Source organism: Alligator mississippiensis, chromosome 4 (genome assembly GCF_030867095.1).
Source record: "Alligator mississippiensis isolate rAllMis1 chromosome 4, rAllMis1, whole genome shotgun sequence".
NCBI classification, from domain to species: Eukaryota; Metazoa; Chordata; order Crocodylia; family Alligatoridae; genus Alligator; species Alligator mississippiensis.
The window spans coordinates 212298709-212312310 of NC_081827.1; the positions used below are offsets into that span (position 1 = coordinate 212298709).

General features: G+C 43.5%; 1 protein-coding gene across 8 annotated transcripts in view; it reads left to right on the forward strand.

Moving 5' to 3' along the window:
• SLC25A12 (solute carrier family 25 member 12) overlaps positions 1 to 13602 on the forward strand; it is an 89635-nt gene that overhangs the window by 23243 nt on the left and 52790 nt on the right. The window lies entirely within an intron of this gene.

The window sequence follows — 13602 nt, forward strand, 5'->3', positions numbered from 1 at the left end:
TTTCAGCCTTATTTCTATTACTTTGAACTGAAGGAAAAAAAGTATTCTGTTGGTAAAAAAAAAAGAAATGTGTTAATAGGTTCTGGATAAGTAAAAATGTTAAGTGATAATTTACAATCTTTATGTTAAAACATATATTCATAAAGATTAGAAACTCTAATGCTGAGAATTGTAATAAATGGAATGAGAATAAAATGTAAATTTTATTTTATAAAATAATAAAGATTTCAATATAAATAATGGAATATGTTTGGATTTAGTTGACTTTTCAGAAAATTTTTGAGGAGGCTTTGAGATTCAATGTTCATGACCATTTTTTTTTCTTCTGAAAATACATACAGTATTACGTATGCATATGGTTAATTAGAAACGTGAAACTTCAAGCATTCCGGGTTCACAGCATTCTAAATAGATGTTATTTGTAAGAAGTTTGTAAAAAGATAAATTAATGCAGACATTAGCATTTATTAGCATTAGTAGTCAATCTAACAGAACAATTGATGATAGAACCTTGCTAATTTGGAAAACTAATAATTCTCACAACCAAATAGTGATTCTCCTTCCTTTCCTGTCTGGAGACGCAAACAAGGGAAATTTGATATACATGTGATGCTGTCAGATGCAGAAAGTAAATTGTAAAAATAGTTGCAGTCTTTTCACATCTTTTAGTTACCATAATTACTCAAATCAAAGACTAAAGGGGCAGGTGGTAGCTCTCAGCTCTGATCAGAGCCAGAGGAACAGCAGCAGCTCCCTAACTCTGGCTGGTTGTGGAATCTGAGACAGGACTTTTTTCCCCACCATATTGCTTGAGAGGACAGGGGGATGTTGCGGGGACAGGGATAGACTCCTTATCTTGGATTCAAGTAAATATGGTAATTTTGATTGTAAAAATAAATCTCAAATACATATTTTCTTGAATCTAATATGAATTTAAGAAGGTCTCCCAATAATTAGATTTTATATATGGAAAATGTATATATTTGTTATAATTTTCCAGGTATAGAATCTAATTATTGAAGCACTGTCTTTAAATTTGTCACGCCCCTGCCCCCCCACTCCCGTCTCCTCTACCACTGCTACAGCAGGAAAGGCAGCAGGGACAGGTAGCCTCGGAGGGGCGGGGGGATCAGATAGCCCTTGGCCACTGCCCCCGCTCTGCCCCAGCTCCCCACAATATCTGTCCCTTCCCACATATTCACCACAGTTTCTGCCCTTCCCTCCCTTCCCCACCTTACTATTAGATGCTGCTCAGCCTCTGTTCTCTCCCCAGAGCCCAGCATGTGGAAGCACTACCCTTACCGGGCCATGCAGGAGTATCAGTGCTGCTGATTGTCTAGGCAGGGGATGGACTTTCCACATCTGCCATGCCTAGGAGGGAATCCAGTCACAGCCAAACTGTGCCTAACAGTAACAGGGGGGGCAGGGGGCAGGGCAAAAGCTGCAGAGGGCAAGCAGGGGGGCAGGGGTAGGAGACTGCTATAGGACTAACTGTAGCCTCAACCCAAGTTCAGGGTAGGGTGACCACCCATCTCTAATTGGGCAGGGCAGCCCCAAAACATGCATATCAAGTCCTGGTCCTAGGCAGAATGACTCCGGGATAGCATTTGTCCTGGATTTTGCCATTCAGTGAGAAGATGGTGACGGAAGGAGTGAGCATGGTGCCCAGCTGTGATGGTGACAGCAGCCAGGAGGACTTGGAGGCAGCGGTAACTGGGGCCAGGGCCAGCTGGGTGCGGAGGACGCCCCCTGGGGTGGGGGCTGTGGCACTACATGTCCCCTGCCAACAGGACACTAGCCCCCGCCCCACCCCACCCTGGTGGTGCCAGAGGGGGCTCCCGCTGTCTACCCACCCCATGTGCGCTCGGGTGGAGGCTACAAGAGACCTGTTCCCCAGGGCAGGTAGTAGCGGTGACAGTGCAAGGGGGAGGCTTGGGGCAGGCAGCAGGACTCTACCATGTGACAACCCCCGCGCCCAGCTGCTGGCCTCATGTATCCTGTTTTTGCATTTTGAAAAGGTGGTCACCCTAGCTCAGGTCCAGAGTCAGACCTGCAACAGCTTCTCCCTCCCCCCCCCCCCCCCCGGCTTTGTACACAAATCTGAGACGAGGGGCTTTTTCCCCCTTTGTGGGGGTAGGGGAGCAGAGAGACCTCATATTAAATTCGAGGTAATTGTAATTTTTTTCAAGTTGATGGGATCATTTAATAAGCATGCTAGAGAAGTTTCCTTCCTTTTACTTTCCTATGCTTACTAGAGTCCTATGCTTATCAGTGCGTAATTTATACTTAGCAGCATACTTGGAAAGATTTAACTGAGAACTTAACGTGTAATACAAATCAACTCTTTCTTGTTGCTTTTTTGGTAATTTCCCATGACAATTTCACAGTATATAAAAGGGGATAGTTGTGTTATGAAAATTGATTGGTTAACACTTGTACAGTATGGGGAAATGCAAATTATTATATCATTTTTAATTTAATATTAATAAAATTGATAATCTGCAGTGAGTCTCCCAGTACTGTTGTGAATTACAGAAACGTTACACTGGTTTACTTCTGCTTTTTCTCCTCACTGTGCATGTATAAGATGGTCAGTTTAGCTTTATATTGTCAGAAAAAAAATCACGTCGTTAAGTTTTCCTACAAAGAATTTAGGAAAACTTAACTGGATGGTCATAGCAATATGTGATCTTTGAATTCATAATGTAAACAATCTTGCAAGATATTTTTTTTAGTATGTGGAAAAAGACTAGGCTTCAGTTTATAAGTACTGCTTGGCTTAAAATACCTGCATTTGATAGATTAATGTTCACAATATGCCATGTACTGGACATGTTTCTCTGCAAGTGTTTTGACTGTCTTGGATGTATAAATATTGAAAGTGATTATTAGAGATAATTCTGAATTAGAATGGTCCTAATCAACTAATGTGAAAATTGCTAGGTAGATGCTGATTTATTTATTTATTTATTTTCAATAACTGGTTTTATTTCCATGTGGCATGATTGGAATTCCATCACTTCAGTGTATTCTTTCCTTTACATTTCACTCTGCATATACCCCCAGCAAATGTGACCACCTTGCATCTTGCTCTCATTGCCCTCATTCTGTTGGTCTTGCCCACTCTTGATAAATGATACACACATTTATATATTTAAACATATATTTCGAACTTAAAATTATATTTTAAACAAAACTTTTACACAGATACCTTCCTCCAAAGAGGTGACAAGAGGACAAGAATAATAATTTAATGATTTTATAAAGCTATATATATTGCTAATGGATTACATAATACTCATCTGTTCATGGATTATTTCAGCAATTGGTGTCTGCTTCTTTAGACTGTTACACTTGAGGTCACACATTAATGAGGCTTATATCAGAACAACTAAACTGTAATAAAAACAAATAGGGAGAAAAGTGTTTAGTCATCAGTAACCAACTGAACAAGCAACTACTCTGTTGCTCTGATTATGTCTACCTTTTTTCCTTCAAAAGAACCATAAAGATCACACTTGACTTTATACTTTGGGTTGACCTGTAATTTGGCTCCCTGCTGTCTTCTTGCTGTGTTTGCAGTATTTTAGTGCATGCAGTTAAAAATAGTAAGTCAGAAAAGTTTTCAGTACAGTTCTTATTTTAGTATTTTTAGTACATTTAAACCTTTGGATCCTTACCATGGTTATTTCATTGTCCTCTGAGATTTTTTGTAAGGGCAATAGCAATTCAGGATCTTCATCTGTAGTTATCGATTTTTATATCCAGGAAAAATCTTTCAAGTTCAGTTTTCCTAAAATTGTTAGAAAATATGGGGTTGATTTTTATATATAGGTTTGACTTAAAATCAGAGAAGTATATCTCACTTAAACCATTCATTCCTGTGTCAGTCATGGTTGTAATAGAAGTTTTTGAGATTGAGGGGTGTTAAATCCCAATCACAGACATGGAAAGCACTTTTATAAAATCATGATTCACATTTATAATACTTTCAAATCTGTTGATTCAAACTCCCTACATTGATCACTGTAAGTAGGTGTCTACTGCATAGATGATAAACATTAGATAATTAGATGACAGATGATAGTTTGAATAGTGTTTAAAATTAAACATGCAATAAAGCTTGGTTTTGATTATTTGACTGGAAGTTCAAGCAAATATACATACTAAGGTTTTACCTTTCATCTTAGTTTTCTGAGATTACCAAAACTGTTGTGTTTTCCCTTGAGGCTAAAACAAATACATTCTCACATGGTGAGGAAAGTGGCTGGAATGTACAGCTATCTGGGCTGCTAACTTCCCTCTTAACACAAAATGAAAGGATTCTTCTTGAACTGTCTGTGAGCTGATCTGGATTGTATCACTTCTGATTGGAATGTACAAGTTTAAGACTCTTTTCCAACTGTGCCATCTCATGCAAAGACCACAAGGACAGCCATACTCTGTAACCATAGACTGGTTTTAGTTAAATGCACAAGCTAATGTTAAGAAAAGAACACAGCTGAAAAACTTCCCTATCTTATGTAATTTTTTCAGTCTTCCTGTTCTCAAATATTTTCAAATTTTTCTATAGCCCAGTAATTCTCAACCAGGGTGCCACATGCAGTGTCTATTCCAGGACCTGTACTGCATGCAACACCGGACTTAATGGCAGCCTTCAACTACCTGAAGGGGGGTTTGAAAGAGGATGGAACTAGACTGTTCTCAGTGGTAACAGATGACAGAACAAGGAGCAAAGGTCTCAAGTTGCAGCAAGGGAAGTTTAGGTTAGATATTAGGAATAATTTTCTCACTAGGAGGGTAGTAAAACACTGGAACAGATTACCCAGAGAGTGGTAGAAATTCCAACCTTGGAGGTTTTCAAAACCCAGCTAGACAAAGCCTTAGCTGGGATGATCTATCTGCAGATGGTCCTACTTTGAGCAGGGGGTTGGACTAGATGACCTCCTGAGGTCCCTTCCAACCCTAACTTTCTATGATTCTATATAGGACCAGTCTAGGACCCTCTGACCGTGCTGGATCATACACCTGCTGCATCCGATCCAGGACTGCACTGCATGTAGCACCCATTCTGGCTTACACATGTGGTGCAGTCTCCAAACAGCCAGAATAGGCTATCTGGAACCAGCATGGGGAGAGGGAAGGTCTGTGGGTCCCCGACATGCTGGTACTTGCTCCAGCTGGTTTGGGACCTGCACGGTACATGGTGCCCACCCTGGACTGCCTGGAGCAGGCACCGCATGCAGTGGGGAATCGTGAGGTCCATGACCCTAAATTGGCCCTTGGGACCAGATCATTTAACTAGCCCATGGACTGGTCCCACATCACTCATGTGACCTGCAGTGCCTGTTGAGTTTGACACCCTTTCTATACATGGAAAATAAAAAATGTGTTATAATTAGATTCTGTACATCAGGGTGTCAAACTCATCCAGCCCCATAGGCTGGATGAGCATCCTGGAGCCAGTCTGCAGGCCAGACCAGGACCGATACCACCCCCACCTCCCCCCACTGTAGAACAGTGTACCAAGTCTAGCTTGTGCACTGCCCACAGTGCACATCGTGCTGGCCCTGGGGGCTGGTGTGCACTCTGGGTGCTGTGGGCAGCACAGAGTGCCAGTCTGGGGGTGCTGCATGCAGCCTACACCAGCATGCAGCACTGGGTCCTGCCTGTGTGCCACACTGCTGGAAATGGAGCCTGCACATAAAGCTGGGTGGTAGGACATCTCATAGAGCACATGCCCCATACTGCATGCAGTGCACATGGCTGATCCAGTCCTGTATACCATAGGCAGCACATGCCAGCCCCAGGGCCAGCATGGGACACACACTGCCCACAAGGGCGTGTGCTGGACCTGGCACTGTATGCAGCACAGTGAGTCTGAGGTACAGTGTGCATGGTGCAGGGTCCAGCCCATGCACCCCACACAGTATATGGGACCAGAGCCAGGCCATGTGAACATCTCTGCTATCCATGGAAAATCTGTTGGAGGTTTGGCTTAAATTCAATCCTCACCCCCATCCTGCCGCAGTTGGGAAGGCAGAAGCATGTGGGGGAAGGGCAAGCTGTGGTGGGGATAGGTGGCCTGATGATTGCTTGTGTCCACTCGCCCCTTGTCTCCCTGGACAGTTGTCCCTCCTCCTCTGTCACTTACCCTATACAGCAACTCTGGCTCCAGGTGAAATGGGGTGCTGTTCAATTCACAAAAATTATGAAGGGATGCCCTGAGTGTAAAAAATGTGAAAATCACTGCTGTAGTCCTTTGAAAAATATCTGGTTGAATGCAGACTAGTACAAGATATATTCCCACTCAAAACAAAGCAAGCTGTTCAACAAGAACCTTTCAAAGTATAAAAAAACAGTAATCTTATTTGTTAAGTAAATGCATATAAATTCCGGGGGACAGAACAGCAATCAAATTATGTTGAAGTTGAGCTATACGTTAAACTTAGAGAGAGATGGTTGAATAAAAAACAACAATAAAAATATACTACTTCATAAAACTCCAGCATATGCTGCTGTTATCTTCAAGGCAGGGATTTATTACCATTTTTTTGTTAAACTAGTGAATTGACTCCAGAAAATGTGATAAATTACTCTTGGGAATTGAGGGATAAACCTTAAAACCGTGAATCAGTAGAGATTTTGAGAGTACTGCAAAAAGGGATATGAGGTGCCCCACTGCTTGACCTTCTGCCTGTTCAGTTAGAAACAGTCCTCACCTTCTCTTTTTCCCTTCTGCATTAGAAGATGAAAATATTTATTATTTTATTTTTGTTCTTTTGTTATTGTTCTACTGTATATTAGATACCACAAATAAAGTAATCTCTGTATAGCTTGCTGTTAGCAGCTGGAGGCACCCATTCAGTTCTAATAGTGAATGGTTTAAAATAAGCGAATGTTCTTAAGCTGTTAATTACAAAACAATACTTCATCAGCTGGAGAGGAAAGGAAAAGAGGTGACATGGGAATATGACCTACCAAAAGATATCCTTTCCTTAGTATTGTGGCCACTTCAAATAATGGTCTTGACCTTTTTAAAATAGGAGTAGCAATATGTCTAAACTATTTTATTTGAAGCAAGCATTCCTTTATTTCGATTCCATCCGCTATCTTTTTTTACATCAGAACAAACTTCCTGCACAACAAATGGCTTTATACATAGACTTTGGCTCTCTTGCGCACTCTCTCAAATGCCTTTGTGTGTCCTCATTTCCACTCACGCACCTGTGCACCTGCACTCACCCTCTCGCGCCCTCTTGTGCACACATGTGCATGTCCTCTTGCGTTCTCGCTTGCTCACTCTTTCCGGCTGGCCTTTCTTACGCACTCTTTCTCACTCATGTGCACATGGTGCCTCGCTCATGTGCGCAGTGTCTCGCTTTTTCTCACTTTTTCATGCGCACTCTCTCTTGTACACACTGTTTCTCATGTGTGCTCTCATGCTTTTTCTTGCTTTTTCATTTCTTCTTACTCTCTTGCCCATGCTTGTTCTTGTTCAAGCTCGCTCATTCTCTCTTGTGGTCGCTCGCTCTCTCATGTTCGTTTGCTCATGCTTCCTTAATCTTTATTGGCTCTTTATGGTTAGTGAAAAGCCCAAATTGAAATATGAGTCTTATTAGAAATTCTTGTGATTTAGGTGGAGTGATTAGATCTATGTGTAGGGGAATTTGGTTACTACCAGCTTTAAATAATTTTCCCATTTGTCCATATTATTTTAAAAAATAAAGGAAGGTGCTTAAAACCCCCCACAAATGTACTAGATATTTTTTGAGCCTCTCACATCAGTTCAAAGACATTGAGCAACAATGTACAACTAGCCACCACTTTTGTGGGATTTTTGATAGTGATGTCATGCTCAGTTGTGCCTGTATTCTAATTAGATTTTTATACTGTGTTCTGCAATATGGTATCTTTAGCACCTGTTTCTTAGCTTTGGCATTTTGTTTCTTTCCTGAAATTGTATTCTCTAAATAGGGCCTTCTTCTTTAGAAAATGTACATAGCTCCACATATACTGACTTTTGTTAGCATCTTCAGAAATATTTAGAGATGTTTAAACAGAATCCATGTCCAGTTCCTACATTATCTGATTCTAAAGAGCATTTTAAATTGCTCAAAATGTTTAGGTGGATAACTTCTGCAGCAATCCTTTGCTTTAGTTTGGAGGTGATGTAGGGGGATGGTGGTGTGTGGGTAATTCAGTGATTCCATATACACTACCCAGGCTTTTGCACCCTGGAGAGGTCACTCCAGCCTTGCTTTATCTTTCAAGTGAGTATGTTCAGCAAGCTGATGCGTCACTCAGTGTAATTCTGTTATCTCATGAGATGGATGCTTACTGCCAGCATACTGGGACTATAGGATTTATATATTTTTAGGAGTTTCACTCCTATAGGACTAATACTAGGTTAGAAGAACCTCTAAGTTTGACATGTATACCATAGGTAAAGCAGTCTTTATGTAGACTGCATCATGGAGTTATAGCAGAATAAACCTTCAAAGAGAGTGTCAGTTCAATAAAATTAACTCTACTACAGGAGGGTAATAAAGACTACTAAAAGGCTTAAGTATATAAACATTAACTTGAAATAGTTGCTCCCAAAATGAATTAAAATTAGTTTCAGGCAGTACACATACCCCTGCATTTGTCTGTTCATTACCCTTGATGGGGGTAATGAACAAATTTAAGTAGGAAGTGCAGTAAATGACAGGCTTTTAACAATTAATTTGTTTAGGTCAATAGTTCTCTCAGATATATGAATTATTTGCAGTTTATCTTCATTTATGAGCATTTCCTGGTGTCTGTTCAGAGAAAGGAGCATGTGTACCTTCACATTATCTGTTCTTATCAATTTCTGTCACTAAATACTTTGTTATGAGCATCTCTGTACCTGCTGTGGTGAAATGAATTCAAGAGAAAAGAAATTTCAGTATGTTGTTATTCTGTAACTAATGTGGCTGTGGCCATAACAGTCATGCCGGGTTGTGGGTGGCCAGGTCTGGGGTTCCCTTCAGGTCTGTGAGGCTGACCAGGGCTGGGAGCAGTGCATAGTTATCTAGGTACCAGGGAGCCAGAAGATCAGGCCAGGAAGCCAAGTCTGGAAGCTGGAGGATCAGGCAGAACACAGAGTCAGAGGGAGCTAGGCTGAGTACCATCAGTACTCACCTCCATCCTTGGCAAAATCTTTGAAAAAATTATCAAGGCTCACATTTGCGAGAGCCCAGCAGGAAAAATTATGCTGAGGGGAAACCAGCACGGGTTCGTAGCAGGCAGATCATGCCTGACTAATCTAGTCTCTTTTTATGACCAGGTTACAAAACGCCTGGACACAGGAAGAGGGGTGGATGTCGTATACTTAGACTTCAGGAAGGCCTTCGATACGGTATCCCACCCCATACTGGTGAACAAGTTAAGAGGCTGCGACTTAGATGACTCCACAGTCCGGTGGGTGGCGAATTGGCTGGAGGGTCGCACCCAGAGAGTCGTGGTGGATGGGTCGGTTTCGACCTGGAAGGGTGTGGGCAGTGGGGTCCCGCAGGGCTCGGTCCTTGGACCGATACTCTTTAATGTCTTCATCAGTGACTTGGACAAGGGAGTGAAATGTACTCTGTCCAAGTTTGCAGATGACACAAAGCTATGGGGAGACGTAGACACGCCGGAGGGCAGGGAACAACTGCAAGCAGATCTGGACAGGTTGGACAAGTGGGCAGAAAACAACAGGATGCAGTTCAACAAGGAGAAATGCAAAGTGCTGCACCTAGGGAAGAAAAATGTCCAGCACACCTACAGCCTAGGGAATGACCTGCTGGGTGGCACAGAAGTGGAAAGGGATCTTGGAGTCCTAGTGGACTCCAAGATGAACACGAGTCGGCAGTGTGACAAAGCCATCAGAAAAGCCAATGGCACTTTATCGTGCATCAGCAGATGCATGACGAATAGATCCGAGGAGGTGATACTTCCCCTCTATCGGGCGCTGGTCAGACCGCAGTTGGAGTACTGCATGCACTTCTGGGCACCGCACTTCAAGAGGGATGCGGATAACCTGGAGAGGGTCCAGAGAAGGGCAACTCGTATGGTTAAGGGCCTGCAGACCAGTCCCTACGAGGAGAGACTAGAGAACCTGGACCTTTTCAGCCTCTGCAAGAGAAGGCTGAGAGGCGACCTTGTGGTTGCCTATAAGTTTATCACGGGGGCACAGAAGGGAATTGGTGAGTTTTTATTCACCAAGGCGCCCCCGGGGGTTACAAGAAATAATGGCCACAAGCTAGCAGAGAGCAGATTTAGATTGGACATTAGGAAGAACTTCTTCACAGTTCAAGTGGCCAAGGTCTGGAACGGGCTCCCAAGGGAGGTGGTGCTCTCCCCTACCCTGGGGGTCTTCAAGAGGAGGTTAGATAAGCATCTAGCTGGGGTCATCTAGACCCAGCACTCTTTCCTGCCTATGCAGGGGGTCGGACTTGATGATCTATTGAGGTCCCTTCCAACCCTAACATCTATGAATCTATAAATCTATGAATCTATGAGTAGCAAGGAGATCAAGCAGAGAACAGGTAGAATCATAAGCCATAAGGACCAGCAAGGCAGTCTGGGTGAATTCCTATTCATGCCCAGATACTTCCTCTCCTGGGTCAGGAGTACATATAGGAGGGAGTGGAGAGTCAGCTGACCCTGGCCAGCCAATCTGGTGGCAGGGAGTGGCCATGGAGTTTTCTAGCTAGCTGTCTCTGGTCTGAAAAGTCAGCTGGGGAGGTGGCAAACCAGCCTAAGCAGTTATTCCTGGCAACCAAAACCATGGGTTCAAGACCATGGCCAGACAGTAACATTACTTGTATTATCCTAGTGAGACTTCCCTCACTACTGTACTTAGTTGTGCAGAGATTTGAACTGATGGTCATTACATTTCACATCAGAAAGTAGCTGGATAATATCCCTGCTACCCTTGACATAAGTAGCTAGTCTATCTGAAGAAAATTCAGCCCGAATTCCAGTGCCTTTTTGAGGATGCTTGCCTAATCTTTTTAAACATTACAGTTAAAACTCAAACTATTGATTGTATCTATCATTTTCAACATACAAATTGTTTTTTCTGGTGTGTCTTGAATGCGATACATGAAATCGATCAATCAGTCAATCAATCAATCAAACAATCTGCACCATTGTTCTTTACAGAGCATGGCGTATGTGCCAATGAGTTTTTTGGCTGCTGAGTCTAATTAAATCCATGCAGAACAAAATAATAAGAGGATAGATAGAAATATCAGCTTTATGGATTTGAAATGATATGTGTATAAGTTGTTGCAACTGTTAAAGCTGCATGGTCTGGGTTCATTTAGGCTAGGGACAGACATTACACAGAAACCGGTTTAAGTGATCAGAAACTGATTTAAACCTGTAACAGAACAGACATTCAGTGCACGTGAATCAGTTTGAAAATGGCCAAAACTGGTTTGAGATAAACGTGGTTGAATGTAGTATCAGACTTAATTGATTTGGGTCAAACCAGTTTATGCAGTGTCTGTCCCAGACACCTTGCTAGTTTAAGTTAAATCACAGTCCCCCAGCATACCAGCATGCACTCTGGGTTGGGCTGGCCCCTCCCTTCTGCTCCCTGGCTGAGATTTGAAACTCCGGTAGAGATTTTCAGGCACAGCAGGGTCTGCTGGCTTCCTCGCTGCCTACTCCCCCTTGCTGCTCAAGCAGGAAATCCTTCCCTTTCTCCCTCCCATCTTCCACAGCATGGACCCCAGCCCCAGGGACCCTAGGCATGTGTTACGCTAACTAATGCCAAGAGGTGTCTGTGCGTGTCTCTCTCCAATTTCACTGGGACAGGCAGGCGCACAGAATAGGGCTTTTGGAGCTAATCAACAGAGTAAGTGGTTTAAGAAGTTTGTACTAATGGAAAGAGGCCTTTGTTTTGCTAATCGGGTGATAAAGATTCTTATCAGCTCCTGACTGGCTTGCTTGTCTGTCAGTTTGCTGCAGACAGTATGACAAAGCATGAAGGGAGATTGAAAAGCTCCATATCATCAACAGATACATGCACTGTGCCCCACCCCTTGCCTCAGAGTGCTAGGCCAGGGCTGGGAGCTGACAACATTCCCACCCCTTGAGCAACCAGTGGGGAAAAGCCTGGGACTATGCAGGCAGACATCCCTAATGAGAGAGTCCTGGTAGGGCCTGGCCATGCCCCCTCAGCTCAGCTCCCTGCAGAAGGGAAGGGGGGAGGGGGGGGGGGGCTGCTTTAGCCTGAGCCACTGTAGGCATGTGCCTGAATTCCCTCAGTCCAGAGAGAATGTTTGTCCAGTTTCCAAATGGTTCAGCCTAGCCAGGTTAGACTAACCTGTAAAAATTGAATCAATTTAGGCTCAGGCTTTTTGAATGCTTGTCCCTAGCCTTGGGATTAAGCTTACAGGAGTTTAGTTCATTTGTATCCCTGCAAGGTCCTAACCGCTGATTCATGCTTCTGAGCGGCAACTTCCCTTCCCTTTAAAAGTTGTTAAAAGTTGCCCTATTTTTCTCAAATCCAAAATGAGGTTTTTTCCCTCCATTTAACATGGTTGGGGGGCCCTTGTCTTGGATTCTAGTACAAGGTGGAGTGGGGGGCAGGTGGCTGCTTTGGCTGTGACTCCAGCCTTGATCTGAGCTTGGAGTCAGGGTAGGAGCTTGAGCTTCAAGCACTGCCTGACTTTCTGCTTGCCCCTTCCACTGCCTCCCCCCCAACTGCTGCTACTTAACCTCCAGCCCAGGGCATGGACTACATGGTTGCCTCAGCCCATCCTGGCCCAGTAGCAGTGGTGGCAGTGACAGCTTTGGCCTGGGTTCTGGCTCCAGGGCCAGAGCCGCCATCACCACAACAGCTGCAGTATGGTTGGGCTGTGGCTGTTGCTGGAGCAGTGGCAGCCATGTGCTTCATGCCCCAGTTTGGAGAAAACTGGAATCATGCTGGAGCCAGAGGATAATTGGCAGTGGGGGCAAAAGCTGTGAGGAAGGGCAGGTGCCAAGGTGCAGGCATGGAGGAGGCAAGTATGAGGGGGAGAGGGAATGGGGAGGCAGGCATCACAGTGGGAAGCAAGCACTGGGCATGCAGGCTTGGGAGGGCAGACAGTAGGGGAGGCAGGCACCAATGAGGCAAGTGGTAAAGGGGACAAGCAGTAGGGGATAATATGTTGTGGGGAGATAAGGGGCAGAGGTCTGGCTACTTGACTCTCATGGGCTAGGGACAGAGATTACACAGAAACCAGTTTAAGTAATCAAAAACTGGTTTAAACCTGTAATAGAACAGACATTCAGTGCACATAAACCAGTTTGAAAATAGCCAAAACCAGTTTGAGATAAACCTGGTTGAATGTAGTACAGGCAGTCCTCGGACTTAAGACACAATTGACTCCTGAAAACTGCGTCTTAAGTTGAAATGTTGTAACTTGGAACCAATTTTCTCCTAAGAAACAATGTTATAAATGGGGGATTGGTTCCTGAACCAAGGCCCGATACCCTATTTTCACCAAAAATACCCCAGAATTTTGTACTCGATTAATTATAGATGAGTAATATAGCTACATTAATGTATTTAAACTGTAAATAGCAATCATATTGATTTGG